We start from the raw sequence: 13,274 nt of genomic DNA on the forward strand, positions 1-13,274 counted from the left end.
AAAGTAAAGACCTGTAAAAAAATGCATAGAGATAACAATTTAATTACGAATAATGAATTATCTTTATTCACTCCCTCCCCCCGCCCCGACTGTTAGGCGATATTACAATTTTTCGTACAAAGACAACGCTGTTAAAGGCCAGGTACTCATTTTACGCCTGAGTACGGTGAGAGAAAGTGAGTAAAGAGCCTTTTCCAAGGACTCAACTATGCGCCGAGCGCGAGGTTCGAACCCAGGACCTTCCGATTCGAAAGCGAGTGTCATACCACAAGACCACATAGCAGCACCCTAAAAGTAATGAAAATCTAATTATCTTTTCTTCATAACCCAGACCTTCATAATAATAATAATAGAAATGTAGTAATGCGTATGATTCCATGTCCCTTCATAGCGGCTTCGCATGTCACCACTTACGGTTGGTTCTTCGGTGCCGTGTTCATATTCAGACTTTCAGCGTTGTGCTTTCCGAATTGAAGTAATGAAGTGTTTTGTAGCTGGAACCACAAAACATGCGCTGAAATCAGAGATTATTGCAATCGCAAATCAATCACGATTGTATAAATAATATCAAGAACGCTTTCATTTTCATTTTTATTAACTGTTTTCTGCTTTGGGTCTGACGTCAATGGTTTTATCATATCGGATGCTTTTTACATCTATAATATAGAAACAACTTTTCATTTCATGCAGTCAAAGTGATACTAAGCTGATAGAAGCTGCGGAGTGTAAAAAGTAATAAACAAAAAAAAATGAATATAACAGCTCTGAGGTTTTTTAAAGTAATGTATTTATGGTTTAACTGTTTGTTGTTGTTTATTTGTTGTTGTTGTTGTTGTTGTTGTTGTTGACTGAAGAAAGGTTTTGAGCCCGAAACTTTCCGTGTTTGGATTTTGTTCTTTTTGGAAGCTGTTATATTCATTTTTAAAATCACAATTCTTGCAATACATGTCGGTTGTTGTGCGATTTTTCATCCTAGAAGTCTGCATTATCCTCTACTGCCGGTTGATGCTGTGCGCATAGGTAATTGGATTCACTAGTCTGATGTCACGTCGCCCAGCAACGGCGAGCGGCCTGGTTCTAAACAAAGAAAATGTGTACTTTTTATTCTTCATGCTGGCTAGAATTGTTCATATGCTATGTGATCAGAATGTATAAAAGTCAAAACATGATCATATTTATAATGTTTTTCTCTTCTGGATACAATTTTTTGCTCGTCGGAGAAATATTCCATAAGGGCGTCCGCCATTGTTCCGATAGTTGAGAGCCAGTTACTAAGTAACCATGTGTCATTACGAGGGAAGTGACGTCATGACTGTTGAAGCCTATTGCCTGACACCATTCCGCCAGTCGGATATAACGTACCAACACACAAAACAATGTGTAACGTAAACGTTTATAGGCTGGTTAATACAATTTAGTGAGAACTACTCATAAAATGGCTGGTTAAAATCAGTAGCAAAGAGCTGCGCGGCCTCAATTTTGTTTTATCTATATGGAATGTAGCTTTCCATTCCATACAGTGCAAGTAGGTTGTTGTGTGCTTTTTCATCCTTGAAGGCTCCATTGTCCTCCATTGCTTATAGCCGTGTATTTATTGAAACCTTAGATAAATAGAGTAACATGTGTACCGTGTCTATCATCAAGGCAAAACGTTAGGGTGTCTTTTGGGGAGCTTTGTGCTGTTTTTGTTTTCCAACCAACCTGTCACTGACCACCCTCAACACCCCATTACTTTGTTAAAAGACAAGACATAGCGCTGTTCGGTCATCAACACAAGTTTAAATGTGAGCTCAGATTATTTAGTGTGTCCAAACAAACGGCCGGTGTTGTGCTTAACGCGCTTGTTCTCTAACAAGAAAGATTGGACTGTGACTAGTCCCGCCGATCATTTCACACAGAAGTAGATGAGTAGCTAATTCTTTTAGGTCTGGCGAAAGTAAAGTCGACGAATTAGAGGAAAAAGGAAATACTACAACAGTATGTTAATTCCAGGGCATTGCTCCGCTAATAGGAAAAATATGTTAATATAGTCACTTGCACTAAAATCCGAGTTTATCTATAATCCCATTGGTTTTCCATTGCATAATAATTTATTACCGACGAAAGGCTAGTAAAGGAAGACTTCGTGCTATGATAACATAGCCTCTCAAATCATGTAGCCCAAGGGAAATGTGTTTATTCTGGTTTCTGTGTGAAGCGTTTAAAGTAGTCACAATAAATTGCCTTTCTTTGAGTCGGACGCTTATCTGTCGTAAAGCATTTTCTGCCAGCAAACATAATACCTCTTGTTGGACATCGAAACAAAAATTCGACTGCACCAGGGGTCAGTACGTGGCCTTCGTAAACTCATGGCCTGACACTGACCAACAAATGACGTTAAAAGACAAGTCTTTGGCCACAAAAGAAAACAAATCGTGAGTTGTGTTCAACAGTTCAACCAATGGGATCATTTCTTTCCTTGAGTACTACTACATACAAATCACTAGGCGGTCCACAAACCTAAAAATGACGTCAAAATATGGGTCTAAGTGTCAAGCTATTAGTTAACGATGGCTACGGTCAGTACCAGTTATATTTAATTTCAGGCGAGTGATCAAACAATTGAATGATGATGTGCGTTGACGTCATTTGGAACAGTCCAATTTACTTTTAATCTATCCGTTGATAACGCCGAGTACATTTGATGAACAACGCGTCAGACGCAATACCACGCTTTCCTCCTCCCCCCCCCCCCCCCTCCCCCTCCCAATATGTCAAGATCTGGCGAGGTCATTATTTTGAGATTTTGTGTTCACGTCTCGAGAGGGTTCGACAAAAATTCGACTGCACCAGGGGTCAGTACGTGGCCTTCGTAAACTCATGGCCTGACACTGACCAACAAATGACGTTAAAAGACAAGTCTTTGGCCACAAAAGAAAACAAATCGTGAGTTGTGTTCAACAGTTCAACCAATGGGATCATTTCTTTCCTTGAGTACTACTACATACAAATCACTAGGCGGTCCACAAACCTAAAAATGACGTCAAAATATGGGTCTAAGTGTCAAGCTATTAGTTAACGATGGCTACGGTCAGTACCAGTTATATTTAATTTCAGGCGAGTGATCAAACAATTGAATGATGATGTGCGTTGACGTCATTTGGAGCAGTCCAATTTACTTTTAATCTATCCGTTGATAACGCCGAGTACATTTGATGAACAACGCGTCAGACGCAATACCACGCTTTCCTCCTCCCCCCCCCCCCCCCCTCCCCCTCCCAATATGTCAAGATCTGGCGAGGTCATTATTTTGAGATTTTGTGTTCACGTCTCGAGAGGGTTCTTTGGCTGATAGCACTGTAGCCATCGTTTACTTCTAGCCTGACACTGGCACAGTAGCCATCGTTATCTTATAGCTTGACACAAAGACTTGTCTTTTGATGTCATTGATAGATTAGTGCATCGTTTGAGTTGTGCTCAAGAAAATATGGGGGTAGCGTGGCTCAGCGGTACGGTCTTTGCTTCCTACCCGAACGGTACGGAGTCCGAATACCCGCTGCGTGGTGTGGCCTTGAGCAAGTCACCTCGCCCTAGCTCATTTGCGGCGCTGCACGGCGTTGACCCTTGATTCCAGTCTTCCTTTGGAATAGACCCCATGGACAAATTTCCCTCTGAGATGAATAAAGGGATTTTTTTAAAATTATTATTTATAAATGATCCATTGGTTGAAGTATTGAATACAACTCATGATTTGTTTTCTTTTGTGGCCAAAGACTTGTCTTTTTGCCTCATATTTTTTTTCAGTGTCAGGCTAAAAGTTTTACGAAGGCTATGCTGGGATCCACAAGGATTTATCTTCTGACGTCATTTTTTTTTTTAGGTTTGTGCAGCGCGGAATTGTCGTTAATAGTGCTCGTTGGGCTTTTGTTTTGTTTTGTTTTTTTGTTGTTTTTTTTATTTGTTTTTGTTTTTTTTTTTTGTTTTTTTTTTTTTTGTTTTTTTTTTTTTTTTTTGGGGGGGGGGGGTTTCTTGTTTTTTGTTGTTTTTTGTTTTTTGTTTTTTTTTGGGGGGGGGTTGTTGCTTTTTTTTTGTATGGTTGTTTCGGTTTGGGGGAAAGGGGGAAGGGAGGGGGGATTGTCTGGAGTTTTTTTGTTTGTTTATTTGTTTGTTTTTGTTTGTTTTTTTTTTGTGGGGTTTGTTTTATTTTCTTTCTTTCTTTTTTTTTTTGTTTCGTTTGTTTTATTTTGTTTTGTTTTTATTTTGTTTAGTTTTGTCCTGTTGTTTATCTTATAGTCGTGTTTCGTTTTGTTTGTTTTTGGGTTGTTTTTTTTTTTTGTTTTTTTTGTTGGTTTTTTTTTGTAATTTCTTTTCTTTTATTTTTTTTTTTTTTTTTTTGTTGCTTTTTTGTGGTTTCTTTTTTTTTTTTTGTTTGTTTTTGTTTTTGTTTTTGTTTTGTTATTTGATGGGGGGCGGTTTCTTTTTGTTTTTTGTTTTTTTATTTGTTTGTTATCTTTTATATTGGTTTAAGCAGTCGCTGCATATTATCCATTCAAAAGTCCAATATAGTTTGTTGTTGAAATCGATTTTGGTAATTTAATTTTGTTAACATAATATTTTGCTTATTCTTTTTTTTTTCCTTTTTTTTAATTTTTTTTTTTTTTTTGCTCTTTCATTTTGTTTGGGTTTTTAGTACTGTTTTTGTTTTTGTTTTGTTTTGTTTCTGGCTTTTGATGATGATGATGATGATGATGATGATGATGATGATGATGATGGTGATGATGATATATGATACTAATAGTAATAGTAGTAAAAGTAGTAGTAGTAGTAGTAGTAGTAGTAGTAGTAGTAGTAGTAGTAGTAGTAGTAGTAGTAGTAGTAGTAGTAGCAGTAGTAGTAGTAGTAGTAGTAGTAGTAGTAGTAGTAGTAGTAATTATTATTGTTATTATCATTATCATTATTATTATTATTAGTATTATTATTATTATTATTATTATTATTATTATTATTATTATTATTTTATATTGGATAGAACGTATCACGTCATTTCAGGATCACAACGCTATCCAATTGGAAATCTATCGGCTTAAATGACAAGTTGATTGGACATGGTTTTGCAGAGCACATCTTATGGAAGCCAACAGAATGATTCCAATGAACAACGATGATTATGGCGGAATGACACTGTCCTCAGAGCCGAATTGAAGCCCTATCCTTGTGCTGGGTCAGCTATTTAGCAACTGTCACCAGTGAGTGACAATATCCGGTCTGTCTACTTACATCTTCTCCGCAAACACTCAAATCATCCCTCTTCCTATTTCGAATTAGAAATTTTATTGGAAGTAAATTTAAATGCTAGACTGACTAAGACTTGAAATCGCAGAACATTTTTAATTCATTTAAATATTCTTTGGTTTTGAAAAACAAATATGTCGGTGATAGAGGTTGAAAAATGCAAACAGGAAGTGACCATAATCGCAAAGTGAGCCAAGTCGTTTGACGTTTGTTTTTTCCTAGTTAAACCACAACTATCAACACGCAGACATAGCACCCGTACATTCCACTCCTTGATATACACAATCAACAGATCAAACACACCATCATTAGGCAACAGAACTTTTGTTCCCCACGAATCACAAAGGAATGGAACAATGTGCCATTAGAAATAGCGGCAGCGCCAAGTCATGAACAATTCCTTAACTGGCCGTTCTGAGCGCAAAGAACGTGGCGCAGCGCTTGCTTGATGGCGTTCGCTGCCCGAACGAAGACGGGAAAGAAGAAGAAGAAGAAGAAGAAGAAGGAGGAGGAGGAGGAGGAGGAGGAGGAGGAGGAGGAGGAGGAGGAGGAGGAAGAAGAAAGAAGAACAAGAACAAGAACAAGAACACGAACAAGAAGAAGAAGAAGAAGAAGAAGAAGAAGAAGAAGAAGAAGAAGAAGAAGAAGAAGAAGAAGAAGAAGAAGAAGAAGAGGAAGAGGAAGTAGAAGAAGAAAAAAACAGAAGAAGAAGAAGAACAACAACAACAACAACAACAACAACAACAACAACAACAACAACAAAAGAACAACAACAACACAGTAGTGGGTTGTTTTTTTCCTTAATATCAAATTATAGTGCTCAATGAAAACCATGAAATTCAGATTAATTATCAGTTTAGCTTCATACTTTCTGACTTTATATTCTCAAACCACTATGATAGGCTCTTGTAACCAGAAATACAAGACAATACCAAGGCAATCGTCTTTTCAGAGAAGAGCCTTCACAGATAGCGACAAAAAAATATGAGAATTAATAATGTCAATTTTTTCAAGGACTATTGTTCCTTTCCAAATGTTTGCTTCAGATATATTTGAATATATCACAGTTGAGACAAAATTGATATAATTCTAAGTGTTCTGGTGACAACTTGCGTTGGCTTTGTCCGTAGCGCTGGAAAGTTTGATCATGAGTTAATAATGACTTATGCTGTTTAGAAAATCGCAGTATCGGGTTTAAACGTTTCTTTTGTTTTTCTAATACAGCATAGAAGTCGTGACGTCACACCTTCTACTCTTCGGGTTCCAAAGTCTTTGAAAGTGTGTATGTAACCAGTCCTTCGGAGGACTAATAATGAATAGATTACATATTGAATCATAAGGCGGCAGCAGCCTCTTATTGTTTTCACACTACTATGTTATGACGATCGACCCAATCTGCAAAGTCGGGTCCGCAGTCGTGCACCGTCGCAAACCCGCCGGGTAGCATCATCTAAACACACCGTTCGACTAGATGCTCTGCCGTCTCAGGTTCTTGCCCACAGCGGGTAGCCACATGAGCTGCTCACCCCGGTGTGTGACTAAATTTGATCCAAACTGGTGCCCGAATAGCAGCCGCTATCCCGGGGCGCCACACTACTTCGATAAGGTGGCAGAACTATTTTAGCAGCAGGCTGTATAGGCAGATTCTTGGAAGTACGAGAGATAAAAGAGCGAGGATGGATGATATTTATTGAAGGTCAAATCCAGAAGGCATGTATCCAGATCTCCGATAGAGTGGTTTTACAGACCCAATGAGGAGATCCGGTATATGACGAATGATAAAGAACCGACACATTTTATTAAAATATCATCAAAAATGATTTTGCACAGTGTTTTGGTAAATCTTATTACCTTAAAACTAAATTCCGCCATAACCTGACATAAGTTTTCGAAAAAACCGTAAGAATGTTTGCAGGTCGTTGTTTTGACATATTGTCATTAAACATGTGGAATGGCATTAGAAGTAAAGATGAGACCCTATCTCAAAAATATGTCCTGGGCGATATTACAATTTTTTTCCCAACAGAGACAATACTGCTAACGGCCAGGTACTCATTTTATACTTGCGGACGGTGAGAGAAAATGAGTAAAGAGCCTTTTCCAAGGACTCAACTAGGCGCCGTTCAGAGCGGGACTCGAACCCAAGACCCTCATCAAAAGGCGAGTGTTATACTACTAGACCACACAGCCGCACTTCCTTTTTTTCTGTAAAATTGAGAGTCATGAATAAATGTGTCACCATTGCTATTGGACTCTACAATCTTTCAATCCAAACATAAGTGACAAACCGCTGTGCAAAAGTAATAGAAATCGCCAAAATCGCCATATTGAGTCCTTTGTCAATGAAACAGTACTGTCTGGTTACTGGTGCCAAATTGAAAAACTGCTATTTAAACAAGCTTTTCAATGGCTGATTATTGACAGTCTGAACTTTTGGAGAATCTTCTTCATCAAATATGAGACAAATGATGAATGCAGCAAGATAAATAAAAGTTTTGTACAATGTAAAATGTGTCAGGATAAGTAAAGAAAACGCTGAAATGATGGAAGTAAATCAAATGTCCAATCCGTAATCAGAATGGTATATCGACCGGAGGACCATTCTCTCTGGAAAAAATATATATATTTAAAAATTTGGTCAGAAAAATCGTCCTTCAAAAATCGATCGATTTAAATGACCCTCATCTTGTCAAAAACTCTCAAACCTGGGACTTCGCGACCTGTAGAGGAGATTTCAGTCTTTGTCACTTTAAGAAACTGCGCAATGTATTCAACTAAACATACAAAATTTAGCCAAATTTTATATTTTCTATCTTAAAATTTATTGCTGGCATCCGAAGTTCACTCCGACATGATACCCTTTTGAGGCCATCAATCAGAGTGGAACTCGATCCCAGGCCCTTCCGAACCGAAGGCATCTGTTATATCACTAGACCACATAACCACATTTTCTTTTTTTATGTCGCAAACGTTCGTCACGAAAGGGTTTCATATCGAGAAGATTTGGAAGCTGATATTTTAATTCATATATTTTTTTTAAATACTGGACTTTGATAAGTTAATAAGAGAAAAATATGCATAGGTCTAAATTTTCATTTTCCTAATCATGTTTATTTGAAATTCAGTTTTCGGCATTTGGTTCATCCCGACTCAATACCGATTTGAAGCGAAAAGTCACATATTGATGCTTTGCGTTTGGGTAAAAGACTCACAACATCCGCCAGCTGGATATAACATACCAACACAGCAAAAAAAACTATGAGTAACCTTAGAAGTTTATAGTCTGATTGATATAATTTTTAGTAAGAACTAATCATTATAATGGCTGTCCACAAAAAATAACAAAGAGCTAAATGACGTCAATTTCGTTCCATCTATATTTCATTTGTATTACAATTAGGTCTTCGTGGCTTTCATCACAAAGACTGACATCATTTATTATGTCTTACTATGTAAGTCTACTCGTGTATCGTTGTGTCCTTCACTGACATCATTGGTTATGTCTTACTATGTAAGTCTACTCGTGTATCGTTGTGTCCTTCACTGACATCATTTATTATGTCTTACTATGTAAGTCTACTCGTGTATCGTTGTGTCCTTCACTGACATCATTTATTATGTCTTACTATGTAAGTCTACTCGTGTATCGTTGTGTCCTTCACTGACATCATTTATTATGTCTTACTATGTAAGTCTACTCGTGTATCGTTGTGTCCTTCACTGACATCATTGGTTATGTCTTAATATGTAAGTCTACTCGTGTATCTGTTGTGTCCTAACAAAACATCTTTTTTAAAATTTAGCCAGAAAACTTTTATCTCATTTTTTAAGGAATGAGTTTTTCCCCCAACTGGTCAACAATTTTTAATCCTGAGACTTTTATGAACGAGCCTAATTATATCCACAAAGACAGATTCCCCCGCCTCCTCCACCCACCTCCCCCTCCACCAAAAAAAGGGGGTAGGGATCGGTCTGACCCAAACCCTCAGACACAAGACAACAAACTCAAGCCGAGATGAGTTACTACTTCATTTGAGGGGGATAGGTATTCTCGAGTTGCTTTTTACGGCAACTGCAGTGACTGAAGTTTGTTTGACCAACCCAAAATATTGCTCATGACAAAACTACGAGTATTTAATCAAGCCCATAATTGTGTTCATTTATGAGATCTTGACTCCGAACAAATACAGCCTTAATGCGTTGGGACAAACAGACGGTAAGACTTTCCCAAGCCGTGGGCTTTTTCCAAGTCTGGACCAAAAGCTCTCTCAAACTCAAGTCTGTGGCTATACTTGGATGAGTAGCCACAAACAAACTGCTTGTCAAGATCCCGTCAAAATGTGGTCACATGACACCACTAGAAACTTTACAAGTCGGCTGGTGTTCTCATGCAAATGTTGCTGCTTGAAGCTAGAAGAAATACCAATAACAATATGGAATGAGAACTTCAATTAATCTACGAAGATAGATTATGTGGACATTTCGGCTTTCCCCTTTGTCAACAAGGCAGCATAAATGAAGCACTAATAAGGAATGAGAGATGAGAGGAATTGCGATGTAAAGGCGAAGAAACAAAATAATGAAGGGTGTGTGATTATTCATTTACTGGATTTCTATTTTTTCTTCAGCTTTAGTTTTTTATTTCGTTTCTTTTTTCATCACTTTTTTTTCATTTTAGAATGTTTCTTTCGTGAGGAAGGATATGTACATCTCCTTTTAATTCGATTTGCCTTTCATTGAAACATTTATACTATTCGTTGTTTCCATTCAATAACGCTGTCATTGACACCAATACATTAAGGGTATTGAAGTCTTCATATGTTTTAGAGTATTATATCATAAGACAGCGACTATTTTAAAATGGAAGAATATTCTTTATTTTTTTTATCTGTCTACATTAACAAAAGGAAGAGCGAGTCTGTGTGTCTATTAATGTGTCTCGTCTACATGAAAAACCAGGCTACTGTCAGCTATGAAAAGTAGCTAGTTCGTTAACATTTACTATCCTTCTGATGCAAGACCTCGAGATTTTTGCGATTTAGGTCTCTTTTACATTGGCCACATAAAAAAGTTACCAATTTTATTCGGTCCTTATGATTTATAACGCTACTTTAATATTTTGATGCGTTGGAATTAACACGGACAATAAATCTAAATTTATACATATCAAAGAATGTTAATGTCGTCCCTCTCCTCATATGAATACATTGTATAGAAGGAAAGAAGTTGACTTCACTTTGTTATTGATTTTGACAACGAGTTGACGGATAAGTTCTCATTATATTACTGCTATGCGTTTACGTAAAAATAATCACAACATCCACCTGTCGGATATAACGTACCAACACACAAAACTATGTGTAACCGTAAACGTTTATAGTCTGATTGATAGAATTTAGTGAGAACTAATCATTCTGTCTAAAAAACAATAACAAAGAGCTCAGTGACATCAATTTCATTCCATCTATAAATCAGACCAAACAGTTTAAGGTTACGCATAGTTTTGTGTGTTGATAGGTTTCATCTGGTGGGCAGATAAGCGTATTTTGCTTAAACGCATTATACGGATCGGTTCTCTATTATTACATTCACGTATACAGCATTCCTCTCTCTCTCTCTCTCTCTCTCTCTCTCTCTCTCTCTCTCTCTCTCTCTCTCTCTCTCTATCTATCTATCTATCTATCTATCTATCCATCTATCTATCTATCTATCTACTATCCATTTATTGATCTATTTAGCTATCTATCTATCTCACACACATGCACACCCACACACACACATACACTCAAACACAGAGAGAGAGAGAGAGAGGGGGGGGGGATATAGAGAGAGGCAGACAGACAGATTATGTGAATGTTTGCGGTAGAGAGATGAGGAGGGAGAGAGAAAGGGTGGGATGGGAAATATTTTAGAATGCGGTAGAATTAACCAGTAGATTTTTGACCAATCGAAATACGGGGTTAATGACACACCGGACAAACATAGCTGGTTGGATACAAACCAAACAAAACAAAAAGAAAGAAAGCAAATGAATGAAGTTGATGTTACTCTGCTCTTTGTTATCATTTTAGACCATTATGTAGGTGATTATTTTTCATTAGATTCTTTCTATCAACTCATTAGGCTACTTCACATCGTTTTATCTGTTAGTACGAGCAGAACAGATGAGTATTTTATTTACTTATATATAGCATCAATTTCATAGTCTCAGGTTTGACATAAACTCACGAGATCTGGAACCGTCGATTGTGGATACATTAAGTTATTTGTTTACCATCTCGCGTGATATAATCTGTGACTACAATGGTTAGGTTGTGTGGATTATATTTATAATTTTGTAATTTATTTATGATATTATTTATATTATTTTACCTAATTGTTGTATTATTTATAATGACATTTTCATGCATTCATTACCAATTTCAACGATCGATAGGCCTAACAAATATGACTGGATCTCCACAATATTTGCATAGTGTCAATGTCAGTAGCCACCAAAATTGATTTGCATCATGCATATTCCATATCTAATCATCATTTTAATGCCTAGCTGCAAAGGCATTCGTAACACAACATGCACATGTGTGAGCGCATGCGTGCGTATGTGTGTGTGTGTGTGTATGTGTGTGTGTGTGTGTTTATCAGTGTGTCTTTCTGATATTTGTTATTCTCTGATTCTGCTCAACTGTAAAGTACTCTGCTACATATTGAATCATAAGGTGACATAACTATTTTAGTAGCGGGATGTAAGGCATAGTCTAATGATTACGGGACGTAAATCAGCAAAGATGATGATCTTTATTGACGAAAAGCATATCTTTATAATTTAGATTAGAAAACTAGATGCCATTACTCTGAAACCAGAAGATCATTTACACAAGGTATGCATTCAGTCCTCCCAAAGAATGGTTTTACACTTCCAATGAAATTGGAACCAGTTTGTTTTTTTTACATCACACTTTTGTTCCCATAATGACATGGAACTCAAAGATCAATGTGCGCTGAAAAAAGGGTAATCTTAAAATCTAGGAATACTTTTAGGCGTATTTAATGTTTTAAAAAAAAAAAATTATAATTTATAATAACAATAGAGAAAAATTCTTAAATATCACTGTCATGGTCTCAAGTGAGTAAAGAGCTACTCGACTATGCATAAAGATAATATGTAGAATAAGGCCCCTGAATTTTATAGTTACTTTAAATGAAAAACAATTAACGATTTGTTTAAGATGATATAAAAAGAAAGATGAATTTTATTTAAATGAGATGAATAGTGATTGTGGCAGTTACAAATAGAAATGTGAATATATTACGTAACTTATGATGATATAATATCAGGTTTGTAAGGTTACGTTTCCAGGCAGTTGAAAGGGATGGGTTACATATTCCTCCGACGGCGGGCTCAGGTTTGTAAGGTTCCACTTCCAGGCAATTGGGAAGGGGTCAATTATTTCTTTCTTCGACAGGGGGCTCAGGTTTGATCCTTGATGTGATGAAGATTGCACTGTCAAAGGTAAAAGCTCCGGCGTCTTGATGGTGGAGATAAAATATCCACAAAGTACCAAAAGATAAAAATCTTCAAATATATCAATGTATGAGGAATGGAGTGGCAGGCCGTCCGGCATAGATTGTAGAGAGAAGTGAGTGTAGAATGTTAGACCTATCAGCTACCCTCTTCCGCACTAGGACAGGACTGTCCCGGGACAGTCCTGTCCCAAATCTGTAACATATAGAATTTAGAGAGATCTTCCGCACCTATTGGGACGGGACAAAACAGTCCCGTTGTGTCCCAAGCCGTTGTGAAATGCTACAAAATCAACGGGACAGGACTGTCCCAGTCCCGTGTTCATATCGTTTGTGATAGTAGAAAAATATAGCAGACTTCCGCACTAGGACAAAAAAGTCCCAGACTTGGCGGCGCCGTGTCAAAATTGAAATGCCTTGTCTTTATTTTCTGCACTCCCTACTACTACTACTACTACTACTACTATTTCTATACTACT

General features: G+C 37.2%; 1 protein-coding gene across 1 annotated transcript in view; it reads right to left on the reverse strand.

The window, feature by feature from the left end:
* LOC144980095 (cholecystokinin receptor type A-like) overlaps window positions 1–13,274 on the reverse strand; it is a 229,351-nt gene that overhangs the window by 201,071 nt on the left and 15,006 nt on the right. Inside the window, exon 2 of the mRNA XM_078927612.1 lies at window positions 1–11. This exon is cut by the window's left edge and continues 53 nt beyond it. The gene's annotated coding sequence lies outside the window, so the exon portion shown is untranslated. The remainder of the gene's footprint in view (window positions 12–13,274) is intronic.

The sequence above is a fragment of the Berghia stephanieae genome, chromosome 1 (genome assembly GCF_034508935.2).
Source record: "Berghia stephanieae isolate SIO BIC M18660-M18661 chromosome 1, UCSD_Bste_1.3, whole genome shotgun sequence".
NCBI classification, from domain to species: Eukaryota; Metazoa; Mollusca; class Gastropoda; order Nudibranchia; family Aeolidiidae; genus Berghia; species Berghia stephanieae.